Source organism: Neurospora hispaniola, assembly GCF_033458365.1.
Source record: "Neurospora hispaniola strain FGSC 10403 chromosome Unknown B0T23scaffold_10, whole genome shotgun sequence".
NCBI classification, from domain to species: domain Eukaryota; kingdom Fungi; phylum Ascomycota; class Sordariomycetes; order Sordariales; family Sordariaceae; genus Neurospora; species Neurospora hispaniola.
Genome location: NW_026944415.1, coordinates 358,513 through 375,398, shown reverse-complemented (window position 1 = coordinate 375,398; position 16,886 = coordinate 358,513).

Genomic DNA, 16,886 nt, shown 5'->3' with positions numbered 1-16,886 from the left:
TTACAAACTAATTAAAAAACCCTATTCTTTCTCTAGGAAGACTATTAAATCCTCTACTATCTTATTACTAAGGGGGGTAATTCGTTTATTATCTTCCTCTAGAATATTCTCTAACGGTTATTTTTAATCTACTAACAAAGTAATCTCCTCTATATAATCCTTATTAAACCTACCTCCTTACCCTTTAATATATAAGGCTACTATAATAATAAGGGAATTAAACCTTCTACCCGTTATTTTACTTCCCCTTAAGAATTTCTAAATTAGCAATTAAAGTAATATAAATTACTACCCTATCGAATATTATAACCGTATAGTTCCTTCCGCCTTCTTTATACTTTATATAAACTTTGGCGTTTTAAAAGAATAATAACCCCAAAATAATATTATAATTCGGTAGGGCCTACTCTATAATAAAGAAATAAACTTCCCATCCCTTATCGAATAACCAAACTTTCTCGTAAGTTTTACTAAAAAATCCCTTCCTTCTTCTATTACTATTAATATTAGAGATTTCTATAGTAATACTTTAAAATCCTAACGAATCCGCTAGTACCTTATAAATAGTATTATATTCGGTACCTATATCCAATAGGGCGGCGACTTTCTTTCCTCCCTAAAATTTAATTAATATATAAAATATAAATAAAGGGGTAAGGCGTATAGTATTTCCTTCCGCGAAGGGCAATTTATTAATAAATTTTATCTAATTTATAGTAAGAACTAACGTATCCCAAAGGGAAATAATACGTACTAATATAGATTTATTCTTTCTCCAATCCCTAATATTACACTATTCGAATAAAGAAAAAATATCATCTTCTAAAAACGGCCGGGTAAATATAAGGCTATTATTCTTCAAAACGACCTTAACTAAATTTACGGACATATCCATCTTAAACTCTTATTTTTCTATAAATACAAAGTAAACTTATATTTTATTAAGCCTAATAGGAATAAACTTATTAATTTCCGAATTATTATTAAGAATTGTACTACTATAGTATTTAAATTATATAGTAGGGATCCTATCCTTACTATAAGGAACCCCGGAGAATTATTTAATTTAATTATAAATAATTAAGGTATTAATAGGGTTATTTCGGACAATATCTTTAATAGTAATAATAATTTTAATATTTATAAATTTAATAACTATAAAGTATATTTCCTTTATATCTAAAATATTATTTCGAACCCGGATATCCTTTACGTACGTTTAATTTAATCCTTCTTCCCTTTATACGAATAAAACCTTCTTAAGTTATAATTCTAGCACTTTATTAACAAGGGTAAATAAATATATTCGAATTTTATTATTTAAAATAATCCTAAACTACTTAAAGGCTAATTTAAGTACTTCCGTAGTAAATAAACAAAGGATTAGAATAAAAGGAAGGGTAATTATAAAATTTAATACTGTATTATTAATCTTAGGCCTCTTTAGTTCGCCGGTTACTACTATAACGTTTTAGGAAATAATATAAATCTCTTTTTAATTTATATCTATTTCGGAGAGCCCTTTTAATTTAATAGCCTTATCGGGATTAGCGATAATTATATAAATTTAGGCTACTTATTCCCAAGTAAGAGAGGATATTTTATATAATTCCTTAAATACTTCTATTAAAATACAATTAATAGTAATAGTAAGGGAACTATTTTTAGCTTAAATCTAATCCTAATATTATCTAACCTATTTAAAATCCTAAAGTAAATTAAAGATTAGGATAAATAGTATATTCTACGGGTTATACTATTGCTAAACTTCAAATTCCTATTTTTTAAACTTCTAATAATTAGGGTAGTTAATAGTTAGAATTATAAGAAAGCGGATTATATCCCCTAATTAGCCTAAATTAAATATTTAAAAATATATATTCTTAAGGACTTTATTATTAATTTATTTTAGAGCCTATAAATACTATAGTATTTGTACTTCTTTTTTGATTAGTAGGCTTCTAATTAATAATACTATAATTATAATTAATTTCCTTCTACTTATATTCTTAAATATAGTAACCGAATAGATTATACTAATAATACTACTATTAATACCCTCCTCTATCGTTTCTCCTTGTATTCCGTTTATTCTTAATTCTTTTATATAAAATATTAATTTAGATAGCGTTAATTTAAAGATTTATAAATTGAGTAGGTTAGCGAAGGGCGGGCTATTAAGGGAAAAAGGCTTATTATTAGACTTAAGGAATAAAAGTAGCGCTTCGGATAATTATTAATTATTCTATATAATTAATTAAATTATTTATAGTCTTTTCATTAAGAATTAGGGTAACCTTAGTAGGGATTTACGCCTTTATAATAATTTTCTTAATAGGGATTTTAGAATTAGTATCTTCTTCGGAGGATTCAGAAGAGTTATTTAGGCTAATTATATACTTAGCCTTATATTTACGCTTTTTAATAAATATCTCCTCCTTATTACTATTATTAATATCCAATGAAGTATTAAAATTAATATTATTGAACTATTCTACTATAAATTTATTTAAGAATTAAGAAAATTCAATCTACTCTATAATATAGAATTCCTCCTTTAATTTCTATAAGAAGGTAGTAATTATATACTTTATATTAATATATAACTTCCTATAGAAATTTTTAATAGTATTACAATTAATACTATACTAATCTTATACCTTTTAACGAATAAATAATACTAAATAAATAAAAATAGTATTAATAATTTTATTTATTTAATAAGGGACGTACTTAGTATAAAACTTCTTTAAAGTAATAAATATACTATCCGTTTATTCGGGATCCTTTATTCTATAAATAACTTTAAATCTTTTAATAAACTCCTCCCAAATAATAATATCCTTAATTTTAAAATTATAAAGGAGACTCTTACTAACGTTCCTAAGCTCCTTCTTATACTACTAAAACTAAATATTAATTTTAAACTCATTATTTCTAAAATTATAAATACCGACTTCTTCCTCAAATAATTTAATATACTTAGAAACTCTTTTTCTATCGAACTTTTTCTTTAAGAAAATTTTTCGAATAGAAGTAACATTATTTACAAAGAAGGCAACAATAACATTAAAGGATACTTTACCCGGACGAATAAGAATATCAATCGAAAGAATCTTATTAATAGGGGTATTATTAGTATTAAATATAGTAGTTAATTTAAATTTATAGGGATTTTAATAAAGAATCTATAGTTTATAGTATTAATACTAAAAAGCAATACTTTTTTCTTTCTTCTTTAATAAAAAGCTAATCTAATACTCCTTTTTAATTCTTTCTTCTTTATATAAGTACTTTAATAATTATAATAATTAATTTTCGGGGTTTTATATAGGTACTAATATCTAGGAATTAAATAAATAATATAACCGGCGAGTTAAAATCGCCAATACTACCTCCTCGCCTACTTCGCTAGCCTTATAAAACATTATTTATATTACTTTAAAAATACTAAGTAGGGAACGGAATAATATAACTATTAGTCCTATAGTAATTTTAATAATTCGAAGCGCTAGTTTTATATATAGTGTATAAATATTTAAATACTGAATATTATTTAGTAAAGGGTAAATTTATACCGACCCTCTTCTTGATTATCGTTCTTTATTTAATCTTTCTTCTTAAGTACTATTCGGGATTTTTCTAATCTAATTTTATTTTTTTTTTTTATTATAATCGGTCCTAAAATTACAAAGTAAAAAGTTTCTATCCTAGTCTTATAAATATAACAATTTAAAATATCTATAATTTACTACTAGTAAATTATAAATTAATTAATAAAATGGAGATCCGGATACATTTAAAATTAAGGTCTCTATTAAATCGAGTAAAAGGCTCCTCTACCGGAAGAATTAACTAATTCTTTACTATTTAGTTTTTAGCGTTCGAATTAATATTTTAAAGTTTTTAAAATTAATTTCTATATTTTTAAAAATCCTTTTTTAAGAATTTTTTAAATTCGTATCAACCAATTTAACTAAGAATTTAAAATTTAATCTCATCCTTATTACCATTTAAAATAAAACAAAAACCACACCAACACGAAAAGCACCCTACCACACCTAAATATAGTAAGGAGTAGATCCGGAATTGAATATAGTTTTCGTCCTTAGGAATTAAAATAGAATAGTAAAGTTATAATTTATTAATTACTACTAAAGACCAACGAGAAGGATAAAATTCTCCTTATTAATCTTAAGTTAGTTAAATAGGTCTAAGAGTTAGTTCTTTTACAAAAGGGTTATTAAGTTTACTATTATAAGGGCGTTCGATGGTAATTCTATAGTATAGGAGCGGGATTTTTTAATCTATTATTGAAGATAAGTATTATTTAGTTTAGTCTAGAATCCCTACCTTCCTTTCTCTTCTCAATCAGGATCTCCTCCTTATATCCCCTTTCTATTTATTATATTCCCAGGGTCCCATCCGACTAGTACAACAAATCTGCTCCTCAATAAGCAATAAGCCAAGGCCCAAATACCTCCACCTATCATTTAAAAGCAAGAGCCCACAGCAAGGAAAAGAAGAACACACAAGGAAAACGAAAAAAGAACAAACGAACCACCCCACATCATTAATACTTCTATAGATTTTACTATACTTTGTAATAATATTACTATAATTTATCTCTATATTATAAAAGTCGAGGAATCCGTCCGCCTTCTTTCTAATAAGGTTAATATAGTTATTATTAATATCGTACGTATTAGCGAGGGAATAATAGCGGTCTGTGTTAGGTAGGATAGCTTCGATACCTACCTCTCCGCTATAAATACTTTATATTACTTTTATATTAGTACTTCTACTAACTTCCTTTGTATAGTTTATTAGTATTGAGTAAATTGTTTATAATATTTATAATTGTATTTTAATTATAGGTCCGGTCGACGATTCGACTTCTATCCGGCCCTATTATAATATAAAGATAGTATTTATTAGCGTTATTATTAAGGATTTCGATAAGGATAATAATGGAGGTTCTGATTTGGAGGATAATTATAATCCTAAGGAGGTTGAGGTTTATAGTAATATTAATATAATATTAGATAGTAGCGATATAGAATAGTTAATTCCTTAATTCTTCTAGTTTAATTATAATTTAATTTTTTTCCGGGGTTACCTTCGATATATTTAGTATATGTTTAGTTGGCTTTTTATTGGTTTTAATGTAGTTCTATTCCGGTTTAATAGTTATTAGTTTTGGCCGGGTCTTTTATATATATAATTAAATATATTAATTTATATCCCCGAACGTCTTTTCTATTTCCTTCGCCTTCTTAATTTTAATTACTAATTTATATTTTTATAGCCTCCCTAATCGTAGGGCCTATTTTAGGATCCGTTCTACGTTTATTTCGAATTTATTGTGGAGTTCCTCTTTATTTATTAATTATATAAGTATATTTTCGCCCTAAAATTAGGTTTATTTTATCTCCTAGTATTCTAATATTAAGTATTTGAATATCTCCTTCCCTATATTGTATTAGTAATATAGTATTATTATTTCCGGTACTTTTTTTTCGAAGAGGAATATTCGTAAGCCTATTTTCCTAGTTCTTGTTTATATTAATAGGGAGTTTATTACCTTCGATAGGTAGTACGGCGTAGGATTTTCGTTTATATTAGGCCGTATATAGTACTATAGCGTAGTTCCGTCGAATTATATTTATACTTTTATAATATTAAAGTATTTTCTCTTCTTTATAATTTTTACTATTTTTATATATTATTTTACTATTTATTCCCTCTTTGTTGCTTCTTCTAACTATTTTTCTTTTTCCTTTAATATAAGTTCTTTTACTTCTCTTTGTAGTACTAGTATATTTTTGAGTGGCGCTTATTGTGTAGCTTATTCGGCCTTTGTTTTATTGTTAGTTAGTATTAGGTTCGGTAGATGTTATATTTTTCAATCCTGGATTTTAATTATTATTTATATTAGTATACTTTGTATAAAGGCTGTAGTTGGGGAGCGGGCTAACCGTTCTTTAAATATTTAAATTCTTTTATTAAAGTAGAGGTTAAGGGGGGGGTAGAAGGTTTTTATTTTAAAGTTGAATATTAATATTGCTTTATATATATTAGAAATTACTTGTAAATAATTATTTTAGATTGTAGTTAGGTTTTACGCTAATCTACGGAGTTCCTCTATTAATTCTATCGGGGTATAATAAGTTAATATATTGTAAATTATTACCGCTTTGATTGTTTTAGTGTAGACTTTTCGCGTTTGTATAAGGCTATACCCCTATGTTTTCGCTACGATTCGTACTAGAGTGTATATTTATATTAATATTTTCTTTTTTATTATTTGGAGGTGCGCTTTATAAGTAAATTTGCGGTTAAGTTATACGTTTAGGAATTGTACTATTTCTATGGGTGTTAATTAGTAGCTTCCTAAATTGACCGTCTCTTGCTTAAACTGTTATATTTATATAAAATAAATAAGTTCCGATTTTACTACTTCGAATTTTATTCCTTTTTTTATTACTTATTTGTAGTAGACTTTCTATACAATTGCGAGTTTTTTGTAGTTCTCCCTTATCGACTTTAAAAAGGTTAGAATATTAGTATTATTAGTAAATCCTATTATAATAGTGCCTTTAAACCTTTTTAGTACTTTATATAGTATTATAATAAAGAGGAGGAATAAGATTAGGGAGAGGGGGGAGTTTTATAATATTCCTACGGTTATATAGAATTCCTTTAATATTACTTTATTGAAGTAGAGGTTATTTATTTTATCCGATAAGAAGTTTGCTACTTAGTATAAGAGTTATATTGGCAATCCTTTTTCTTAGAGTATATGTAGGAGTTATTTGTAGTTTATTTAATTGAATGCCCTTTTAAGGTCGAAGAGAAGTAGTAATATAATTGTTTTTAATTTTTACGTTATATATATTATTTCTATTATAATTCTTATTGCGAATTTAATTAACCTTCCTTTTTAATTTTCTATTTAGTTTTTGGGTAGGAGCCTATGCTCCTCTGCTATAAGTGTAAGCCGTTTTATAATTATAGTTTTTAGTACTTTATTTATATAATTTAGTAGGGCGATAGGCTTTTATACGCCCGTAGTCTTTTATTGTACCGCTATTTTACTAGGTTTTTTTAGAATTACTACCTTAGTATGTTATTATTATACCGGGAATAATCTAAGTATGAAGTTCCCCGTTATTACTATTGCTAGAGCTTTTATTAGTTTGTGTTTATATATTTTAAGAAGTTTGTTAAAGATTTAGTCGCTCTTTGGTATTTTGTTGGGTACTATTTATTGTATTATCTTTGCTATATTATTAGTATTAATTATATAGTTTATTATTAATTGGGTTTCTTGTTCTATATATTAATCTAGTAGGTAATCCGTTAGTACGTTAACCGCCGGGAAGAACCTCTTTACTAGAATTTCTACCTTATTTTTATAATTTTTTAATTCCTTATTATTACTTTTGTAGTATAATACCGGTATTTTAGGTAGTTTAGACGGTAGGTAGTTGCGTGTCCTTCCTTATTATTCTAGTACTTATAGTTTTTTCGAGTTCCTAGACGTATCCTTTGCGAATATACGTTACTATTTTATTTATATAAATTATATAACTTTGTTTTATTTCTATTTCGCTTCGTTTAGCTCCTATTTCTTTATTGGTATTTTCTTTAATTTTTATATACGGGCCGTCTTTTTTATATATTTAACTATTTCCTTTACGTTCCTATCCTACTAATTGACTCTTCTATTAATACTTCTCTTCTGTTTCGGAACTGCCTTATTTATAATTTTAATTAATTAGGATATTAGTTAATTCGTTGTTCCTTCTAATTCCTTTATTATTAAAATTGTTTATAGGATTATAATATATTTATTAATAAGTTCTTTAACCTTTCCGGTATTTATAAGTATTTAGCTATATTCTATATCGCCCTCCTTCGGTTCTTTTGCGATTTTAGTATAGACGATTACTAATTGCGCCTAGTAGTCCGACCCGATAAACGCTCTGTTTTTTATTATTTAGTATATAGTATATAGCGATTCTATAATTTAAATATAATTAATCGTACTATAGAATTCGCCTTTTATTGTATTTTTTAATTTTATTAGTTCGTTGCGTAGCGTTACGAAAATTAGTCGGTAGTTAACTATTAGTATTAGGAGTATTTTATTACTTTAATTCTCCCTCCTATAGATATTCTAATTCGGGTAATAGAGGTTTATATTACCTATTATAATATTTTTTCCCTTTAGCTTTAATACGATCTCTTTAAAAGGGGTCTATTAATATATTTCGGGTTTAGCATCTTAAATTAGTAAATATATTAATTATATTCGTACTTCCTCAGTACTTTTTCTTAATTGTATTATTACTTAATCGTCTCCTTATTTATAATCCTATTATTTAATTGCGAATTATTTATTAATATATATTATTGTACGTCCTTAGTTAGCGTTATTTAATACCTAATAGCGAAATACCCTAGTATTAGGTATGCTATTTGTAATTGCACTTCAACCCGGCTCTTATATTATTATAATATTATAGTAGTCTTCTATTTCGAGTGCGATTTTTATTCTATTATATAATTTTACTATATTTTAATAAAGGATTTTTAAATTTATTAGGTAAATAGACAAAATTCGGTAGACTTTTAATATAGTTAGGGATTCGCTCTCCGTATAATATTAATTATATTAGTAATCTATTATTGCCGTTTTGTACACGCTTTATTAAATCGGGCTTTAAGTATTTTATATTCCTTTTTATAGGTATTACGCTTTTTAGAGGAGCGAACTTCTTGCTATTGGGTTTTTAAGTCTTTAAATAAGATATTAGGGATATTGACGTTGTTATTTTTTATATTAGGGTAGGTTTATTGGGGGGTTGTAAGGATAGTTTAAATAGTTTTTCGGCGGTCCTAATTCGAAGCCGGTATATTATTAATAGTAATTAATATAAGTTGTAGGGCGTATTTTCTTAATTATTTTATAAATATTATTAAAGTACAGCCTTTTATAGTTTTTATAAGTAAATACTTATTTAATATTGTAGTATAGCCTTTATGGTTGTAAGGGAGGTATTTCTTAAATTTAGATTATTAATTAAAGGGGTAGTTGGCTTTGGATTTTATTATAATTATATTAGGATATTTCTTTTTAGTATAGCGGAGGTACTATACTTCTTCCTCGTTAAGGTAAAACCGGTTTAAATAACTGAACTTTTAATAATTATAATACTATTAGGGAATTATATTTTATTTAAAGGGTTTATAGTAGAAGGTATTATTTATTTAAAGGAGGGAATCCTTTATTAAGCGTATTCTTTTATTTATTATTAATACTTTAAATAGTAGGGAGCCCCTTTTACTTTTATACTTCCTTTATTATACTTTTACCTAAATAATATTAATACTATTCTTTTCGGATAAACCCTTCGCTAACGCTTCGGGTTTTAAGTTATTAATAAATATTTATAATATATTGCGGGCTATTACTAAGACTATTCTAAAAGTAATTATAACGTTTTAATAGAAGATATATATTATTTAAATTTAGTTTTTAAGATTTTAATATTTACCTTCCTTACTAAATATTACTATATAGTCTCTATTAAAGTGTAGTTTTATTACTACTTTAGTTTCGGCTTTAGGGTATTTTTTATTAATTATATTAATAGTTTCTATTATTATTTATCGTTCTTTATTAGCCGGTAGGGGTTTTTTATTTAATTTTACTATTAAATATTGTTTAGCCCGGAAGGGGATAATAGTTTAGGTATTTATTAGTATAAAATAGGGTTTTTTCGTACTTATAGGGGGGGTGTTCGGGCTTGTAGCGATTGCGGCCTAGGATTTTAGAAGGGGGGATTTTTAAATTTTTATAATTTTAGCGATTATTTTTTTTAATTTATTAATATTATTCCGGAGTTATTTTATATTATTATTAATAATTTAAGGGCTTTAGTTTCAAGTATATAGGGTAGTTACTATAATTTTAAAAAGTTTTTTAACCTATACTATTTAAGTAGTAAGTAGGCTATTAATACTAGGAAAGTTTATAGTCTCCTTTATAAATTTCTTTCGTTCTTCCTAAGATAGGTTTAAGGTTTCTAAGGCTTCTACTAATTTTATACCGGTTTAGGGTATTATTATTATTATATCGGCTTTGGCTGCCCTAAGTATATGTCGGTTCGACGCTAACCCGCCCTTAATGCTTCTAGTCGCCCCGATACCCGCGCTTTCGATGTGCGATTGATGCGATATTGTAGAGGGGGGTAATTGGATGTCCCGAATACGATTCTGATGTCAAAAACGATTTTGTCGTTGTCGTCGACCAAGTACCCGCGTTTCAATGTTTTCGCGAGCTTTTTTATTTATTCTTAACCTTTTTATAAATTAATTTTAAAAAATTTATTATAAATTCCTAAATATTCGTAAACGCCTTAATATAATTTAATACCCCTAAACAGACGGATAAATAGAAAGGTAAAATTAAAATTTAGAATTATACTTCCGAATTTTCTATAATATAGAGTAAATCGATTAGGCCGAAAAAATTATACTAGTATAATAAATGTATAATAATCATTTCTACATTACTATTGGAAAATCCCCTTCGGAACTACTCTTCGGGTATTATCCTCAGGGACTAATAAACTTAAAACGAAGATAAAGGACAGTCCTTTTAATAATAATTACTAATTAAATCGACGAACTACTTTACAGACAGTCAAAAATCGTAATAGCCTTAGAAATTATTAATTAAGGGTATATAAAATAGTATAATAAAATTCGGAAATTAAAGGAATTTAATATTAGAAGTTAGGTTTTACTTAATATAAAATATATTAAATAATACCGCTTAAGTACTAAATTAATAAATAAATTTTTAAAACCCTTTTAAATTACTAAAATCGTTAGGAAAAAGAAGATAGTATACTAATTCGTACTCCCCGTATATTACTAGATTTACCTAATATTCCTTATTACTTCATTAGAACCGTACTATAAAGATCCTGTTACGGCGGTATTGCGAAGGGAAATTGTAAATATTGAGGAAAATAATATTGAGTACGAAGTCGAGGCGATTATAAAGTATTGTAAATCCGGTCGCTAACGTTAATTCTAAATTAAATAAAAAGGGTATTTAGACGACGAAAATTCGTAGGTTTTACAAAAGAATATAAATTACCCAAACCTTCTTAAAGAATATAAAATTAGGGAGATATAGTAATAGTATATTAGTAGTAGGCCGACTACCAAATCGATAAGGGTTAGTTAAATAGTAGGAGGAGAATAGTAATTATTTAAAAATCCAAAGTAAAAATATAAAATATAAATATAAAATGTAAAACGCAAATATAAAATGTAAAATATAAATGCAAGACGTAAATGTAAAATACAAATGTAAAATGCAAAACGCAAACGCAAAACGCAAATATAAAATACAAAACGCAAATATAAAATGTAAATATAAAATGCAAAACGCAAACGCAAGACGCAAATGCAAAATACAAACGCAAAATATAAATATAAAATATAAAATACAAATATAAAATATAAATGTAAAATATAAAATACAAATGTAAAATACAAATATAAAACGCAAATATAAAATATAAAACGCAAATATAAAATACAAATATAAAACGTAAAATGTAAATATAAAACACAAACGCAAAATATAAACGTAAAATATAAAATATAAATATAAAATATAAATATAAAATACAAAATGTAAATATAAAATATAAATGTAAAATATAAATATAAAGCGTAAAGTAGGGATACGAAAATAGAGACGCAAAGTAGAAATGCAAAGTAAAAACGCTAGAGGGGACGAAAAATAGGAAGGGAAAGTAATTTAATTTAATATAGGATATTAATAAAATATTAAATAAAATATAATCCGTATTTTCTATTATCGCCCTAAATAAAAAAATCCTTAATAGCGTCCGTTATTATCGATATAGGATTAAAACCTATAATTTTAAAAGGAATATTCCCGTACGCTACTATACCTATTAATAATATTTGTAAATACTATTTTATACTATTTATTTATAATCCTCTTTTATAAATTCTAATAATTTATTTAATTTCCTATTTATAAACGCTAACCTCCTATTAACCGTTTAATACTAAGGACTTTAATTACAATTAAAGGAGGGGGTAATATAAATAAAAAAATTCGGTATAGAGATATTTATAGGAGAATTATTATTACTAGCAATAAGATTATTAGTAAAGGTTACCGGATTAATATTAATATTAATATCGCTGATACTACGGTAATTAAATTTCAAATAACCTTTACAATTAAAATTCCTAATTCGGAATATACTAAGTAATATTATAGGGAGATTATTATTAATAAAGCACGCTTATATTGTAACCTAAAATACTACTACGGACTAATATAATTACTATAGGAGGGGGGTAGGTAAAGGGCTACTAGTATTAGTAAAATATATAATTTTAGTTACTATATTCTATATATTATTTTAAAAATTATAAATATTATAGAGAATTTCGAGTATATAATAATATAGCGATAGTGAATACTATAATCTCTCATTGAATTTTGGAAGGAGAAGATATTAGTAAAAAAAAAAAAAAAAAAAAAAAAAAAAAAAAAAAAAAAAAAAAAAATAGGGGAGATAATAAAGGGAAAATAGTATACCTTTAATTTAATAAATATACGTACTAATTAAATAGAATACTTTATATAAATTTAAAGCTAGGGCGCTAGCGAACGCTTAGGCTAAAATAATACTATATCCTAAATAAATAAAAGGGCGGACATTACTAAAGAACAGGAAAGGAATAATCGATTAAAAATTAATTACGGGCGTAAAGCGAAAGGAAAGAGAGGATAGAGTAAAAAAGAAAAAAATAGGGAGGAAAAGCGAATATATTAATTAAATTTATAAAAAAAATAAAAATTAATACGTAAGTACATAGTAGAAATATATATATTTATAACGGAGGGTAGTTTAAGCGAGGGGGTAGGCGAGGCGGCCGCGGAATTAAAGGAAGGAGTAATAGATATAGTTATAAAGGTAAGGATAGGAGGAAGAAGAGAGGAGAGGCGAAGAAAGTAAATAAAAAGGATATTATATAAATAAGAGAGAAGGTCCCTATACGAATATAAATCGAAGTAAATAAATATAATTTAAAGCGGGTAAATATAAAATAATATAGGGTAAATAAAACGTTAAATAATTATATAAGTAATAGGAAGGAGTAAATAAAAGGATAAAACGAAGATGATAATTAAAAGAGGAAGGATAGGACGAATAAATAATAGTAACGGCCGTAAAAAAGTAAAAGGGAAAGGCGGAAAATAAGAAAATATATATTTTGGATTATAATAGGGAGAATAGGGGAAATAATTAAAAATTGTACTATTAAAAAAGAGGGAGTAATATAAAAAATAAAGTGAAGGTAATAAAAAAGTAATAAGGAAGGAATAATATAAATAAGGGAAATTTATAGAGGAAGTAATATATAAAATTATAGGAGGTAGGGGACGGAAATAAAGGTTCTAAGGATAGAACCTATAGGGAAGGGAATTGTATTTAAATATTATAGTAAATTGCAATAAATACGAATAATAGAGAATAATCTATAAAAGGAACTTTGGATTTTAATTATATAAATATTCTAAAGTAAGTATAAATAATAGAAGGTACCCTATAAGAGTATTAAATTACGTTATAAGTGCGGATAACGGAGAATATTTGGGGAAAAGAATTACGGAGTATAATTATATTAATATTCTAAGGTATTTATTAATATTTTTAAATTCGGAATAGTATTCCTCGTTAGGTAAAATAAAATTTACTACCTTGTATGCCTATAGAATAACGGTCTTAATAATAGTCGGGAACCTTGCTAATACTTTAAATTTAATATTGGTTTTATATCTGTATTAGAATTTATAAGAATAGATATTACAATATTAATATTCTAGTAGGTAATACGCTAATACTTTAAATTTAATATTAGTTTTATATCTACATTAGAATTTATAAAAATAAATATTATAATACCGATATTCTAGCGGGCAGTACGCCAATGCTTTAAATTTAATGCCGGTTTCGTATCCGTATTAGAATTTATAAGAATAAATATTATAATACTAATATTTTAACGGACAGTACGCTAACGCTTTAAATTTTATACCGGTTTCGTATTTGTATTGGAATTTATAAGAATAGATATTATAATATTAATATTCTAACGGGTAATACGTTAATACTTTAAATTTAATATTAGTTTTGTATTTGTATTAGAATTTATAAGAATAAATATTATAATACCGATATTTTAGTAAGCAGAATACTAATTCTTTAAACCTAATACCGGCTTTAAAACCGTATTAGAATTTATAAGAATAGATATTATAATATTAATACTCTAATAGGCGGCTCGCTAGTAGTAAAGTAGCTATAATCCGGAATATAACGTCGGCGGCTATAGCGAGTAATGTCCAATAATGCTATAATACCCGGCGTTTATTATAGAGGTTCTGAGGATGGAATTTATAAGGGGGGGGTTGTATTAGGAGGCTAAAAGCCCGTATATAGAAGTACTTCAATAACTACTATTCCCCTTTATTAATTAAAGTATAGGATTATTTATAATAACGCCTATATTGGGTTAGGCTTGCGGGAAAGATAATCCGGTACTGCGCCGAGGCGCCAAACTAATATAAGGCTCTATAATACTCGTTAGCGGATAAATAGAATTTATATAGGTATAAAAGAGGTTTAACGGAGCGTATCTTATTGTAATTGGTAATTATTAATATATTTTTGGATTAACCCCTAATTTACCGTCCCCTACGTGTGGCCACGACCGTAGTCACCTCAGCCTACCTTTCGCCTACGTTCCTAATAAAATGGAAATATTTTTATAAATAAAAACTTTATTAATTAATTAATCGATAGGGTCGATATAAAATAGTTATAGGGATTTAAATTATATATTATTAGAGGGTATAATAGTTAATATAGTAAAATAATCGATTAATGTTTATATAGTACCCTTAGAGTTTAGAATTGGATCTTCTCTAACGAAGTTATAATTGTTATTAATTTGGGGTACGACTTTATCCTTGGGAAGTATTGGATATAAAGGTATAGAGTTTTAGTAGACGCTATTAATCGCCGTTTAATCTTTCCTGAGACTTAAGAAGAAGAAGAAGCGGCCGAGAAAATTAAAAAAATATTAGAAAAGATTATACGCTATATCTAGGAATTAAAAGCTTCTCCAGTATTTATAATTAAAGAAGGAGTCCTTTCTATATTTATACGGCCGGTCGACCTATTTAAAGAACCTAGGATTCGCTTAATTAATAAAGGGAAACTTAACGACCTTATAAAGATAGAACGGGCATTTTACAATTAAAAGATTTTATTTGTAGAGGAGGAGGAAAAATTATTTAATTATTGAGAATATTTAGTAATATTGGAAGGCGAACGCTAGGCCGACTCTTATTAAGGAGAGGATTCCTAGGGAAGGTATAAGTTGAAATAAAATAGTATTAGTTAATATAAGTATTATAACAATTTAGCCGTCGTAGGAGTTAAAGTATTCCTTTAATTCGTTAAAAAAGAATATATAGGTGTAATGAATTTATATAAGTTAGACCGATTTATTAATAATTAATAATGAAAGGATTAGTATTTAGCGGAGGATGAGGAAGAATTAAGAGAGAGGGCGAAAAGAGAGGTGCTTAAATATACTTATTAATATTTTAATATTTTTAATAAGAAATAGTTTAATATATTACCCGAATATTATTCGAGCGATTATAAAATTGAGTTGGAGAGCGAGGCCCGTCCGGAGGAATTCGGCTATAATCCTTTTTATAAAATAATAATTAATAAGTTAAAGGTTTATAAGAAATATATTAATAAAACTTTTGTAAAAGGTTTTATTAAAAGTAATTTAATTTTATAGGCGGTATTTATCCTCTTTATACCTAAAGTTAATGGGGGATTTCAATTTTATATAGATTATTAGAAGTTAAATATAATTATTAGGAAGGACCGATATCCCTTACCCTTTATCGAAGAAACTATTATTTATATTAATTAAGTAAAGATCTTTACGAAGATTAATATTTAATAAGTGTTTTATTAAATTAAAATATATTTAGACGATAAGGAATTAATGATATTTCGGATTCGTTATAGCGCTTATAAGTATAAAGTATTACTGTTCGGTCTTATTAATAGGCCTTTAATTTTCTAGCGTTATATTAATAATATTTTTATAGGATATTTCGATAATTTTTGTAGTATATATATCGACGATATTCTAATTTTTTTGAATAATTTGGTAGAATATAAAATATATATAAAGAAGGTATTAGTTTGTTTGGAGGCGGTTGGATTATAGGCGGATTTAAATAAGTGCGAATTCTATATTGAGAAAATTAAATTTCTCGGGTTTATTATTGGTAAAGACGGAGTTGTCGTCGATCCTTAGAAAATTGCTATTGTAAAGGATTAGTAGGTTCTAATAAACGTCCGGGTATATAATCCTTCTTTAGGTTTTATAATTTTTATTGGAAGTTTATAAAAGATTATAGTTGAATTGTGAAGTTGTTAATTGTATTTACTAAGAAAGGCGAGGATTATAGTTAGAATAAAGATTATTGAATAATATTCGAAGAATTAAAAATATATTTACTAAATGTACTTATTTTAGTGTATTTTAAGTATAATCGCCCTACGAGGGTAGAGATAGATGTTTCCGACGGGGTAGTTACTAGTATATTATTCTAAAAAGTTAATAATAAGTAGAAGCCGGTTGGTTTTTTTTTAGAAATTATATATAGTATTGAATATAATTATTTTATTTACAATAAAGAATTTATAGCGATTATT